The sequence below is a fragment of the Schistocerca serialis genome, chromosome 8 (assembly GCF_023864345.2).
Source record: "Schistocerca serialis cubense isolate TAMUIC-IGC-003099 chromosome 8, iqSchSeri2.2, whole genome shotgun sequence".
Lineage (NCBI taxonomy): Eukaryota > Metazoa > Arthropoda > Insecta > Orthoptera > Acrididae > Schistocerca > Schistocerca serialis.
The window spans coordinates 408,636,636-408,639,681 of NC_064645.1; positions in this window are offsets into that span (position 1 = coordinate 408,636,636).

Consider the following 3,046-nt stretch of genomic DNA (forward strand, 5'->3'; position numbering starts at 1 on the left):
TTACCTTTCCTAAAGCCAAACTCATCGCTATCTAACACACTCTGTTTCCTTTCCCACTATTCTGTATATTATTTTTGTCAGCAACTTGGATGCAAGAGCTGTTAAGGTGATTGTACGATAGATCTTGAACTTATCGGCCATTGCTGTCTTCTGGCTTGCATGGATGATATTTGTACGAAATTCTGTTGCATGTCACCAGTATCATAGATCAGTAGATCATAGATCAGATGATAATCAAGTTGAATAATAGTCTGGTTGCCACTTTCCCCAAAAATTTTCGTAATTCTGATGAATATTATATATCCCTTCTGCCTTAGGTTTCCAAAACCCCTTTAAATTGTGACTTTGATACTGGATCCACCATCTCTTCCGTTTCAGACAATTACTACCCCTTATAGAGGCCTTCAATGTAATGTTTTCACCTATTCGCTCTTTGCTTTGTGTTTAGCAGTATTCCTCATAAGAAACTAAAAATAGCTTATTTTATGGCGTTTTTGGTGCAGGAGGACGTTATATCAACTGGTACTGAAGTTTTTCTCTCTTCCCCACAAGATTATTATTATTATTTGGACATATAGATTTACGTGGTGGATTGACCGATTTCTTGATTAGGTTCCATTCGCGTCTGCGACGTGATAAGTGGCAAGGGAAGATGCAGCGAATCCTAAGATCTGAGAGCTCTGTCAGAAGATAATTGCAAGCGTGAATCATGCGTAGTTAAACACCGCAGATAAGACTTGCAGCAGCAGTTTGGACGTCAGCCAGGGCGGTTCGCAGTAGAAACAGATGACCAAGAATTGTACTGTATGGCTGTCATTTGCATTCGGCGACCTCAGCACCGAAAAAACTATTGCACTTAACTTTGCACAGTAGCAGAAACTGACAGATTCTAAAGTGGGATTTTCAAACAGTAATTTAATTAAACTTAGTTGCTGTGTTCGCACCACATATCCCATAGTGCGGAAGCTGCAGTCTGAAACTCCTAGAAGCGATTGCTCGATGCGAGTTCTGCGTAGGTTTACGACGCAATAACTCGCTTATTTCGGCACTGTTGATGCATTTATAAAAAAAAATTGATAGTTTCGAGTTTGTATGGTCCACTTAATAGCTTACTGAGCTCCTAAGAGAAAAAAGTACGAAGCGCAGTCACAGTAAAGAATGGAGTACTTCTCATTTGCCAACCTGCGTCTATGACTAGAAATAACTGCAGGAAGTGGAAAAAACATCATTTCTGTCACTCGATCCATCCAAATCAGATATGGTGATATAAATTCATAAACTAAGCTCAATGGTGCTATCGTTATATGTTTATTGATAGACAGTTCCTTCACGTAAAAGTTTTGTTTATTACACAATATATATAAGTGCCCTCGATGTGCTATTTCCTTCTTTAAGACGAAATGGATGTGATTTGTTTTCTTTATATTCAATGTTAAATGTGAAATTCTTCCATATTCGCGAACAGTGTCATTCTTTATGGTTTCATTTACATCCTTTACCAGGATGTCTTACGTTTTATTTATGGTTGTAGTGTTGTTCATATCAGCAACGAGAATTTTATCTCACTGTGTAACATTGATGGGAGTGTGTCAGTTTATATCAAGATACTAATCATAGGAACTCTACCATAATGTATTTTTAATCTGATAAATATTTCACTATGTTTGTTTTAGTCCTGCGCTCTCTCTGTCTTCTGTACTCTGTTTTCCGGATGTGCGCGGAATCAGTTATCTAAGTGGCTACCTGTGTTATTCCTACTGTTTGTGCATTCTTTAGCTGAATTTTGTGGCCATCGTCGCCGAGAAGGTTTTGAATATTGGATTTAGAACGTGGAGGCGACACTACTTCTAGGGTCCTCAGCTGAGACTGAAAGCGGGCAATCGTGCCACAAAGCAAAAATCCTGTACGCTACTGGGAATCGACGTTGGGTTTTTCTGGTATCCGTGGAGCCCAACTTCACTCGTAGCTACTGCGTATAATAGAATATTTGTCCCTATATTTATCTGACGATAGGATCTTGGAGAAAACCAGCGTAATTCATGGGAAACGCTGATTCATCTCTTTGCATATGCGTAAACTCCGGCCACAGGCACTGGTGGATCCACAGATACCGACCGACCGGCACGTCATCCATTGCCAGTGGCTTTAAGGAATATGGTATGGAGGGGTGTGGGGTCGGCAAATCGCTCTCCCGACCTTTGTCAGTTTTCTGGACCTGGAGCCGCTACGATTGGTCGAGTAGCTCCTCAGTTGGCATCACGAGACAGACTGCAACCCGTTCCTGTCCTCCCACCGAGGAAAAATCCCCGGCAGTACCGGGAATCGAACCCCCCCCCCCCCCCCACACACACACCGGATTTCCTGCATGAAAATCAGTCGCACTGACTGTTGAGACATGGAATATATAAAATACACTACTGGCCATTAAAATTGCTACACCAAGAAGGAATGCAGGTGACAAACGGGTATTCATTGGACAAATATATTAATTAGAACTGACATGTGATTACATTTTTACGCAATTTGGGTGCATAGATCCTGAGAAATCAGTACCCAGAACAACCACCTCTGGCCGTTATATAACGGCCTTGATACGACTGGGCATTCAGTCAAACAGACCTTGAATGGCGTGTACAGGTACAGCTGCCCATGCAGCTTCAACACGATACCACAGTTCATCAAGAGTAGTGACTGGCGTATTGTGACGGCCAGTTGCTCGGCCAGCGTTGACCAGACGTCTTCAGTTGGTGAGAGATCTGGAGAATGTGCTGGCCAGGGTTTCCGTATCCAGAAAGGCCCGTACGGGACTTGCAACATGCGGTCGTGCATTATCCTACTGAAATGTAAGGTTTCGCAGGGATCGAATGAAGGGAAGAGCCACGGGTAGTAACACATCTGAAATGTAACGTCCACTGTTCAAAGTGCCGTCAATGCGAACAAGAGGTGACCGAGACGTGTAACAAATGGCACCCCATACCATCACGCCGGGTGATACGACAGTATGGCGATGACGAATACACGCTTCCAATGTGCGTTCACCGCGATG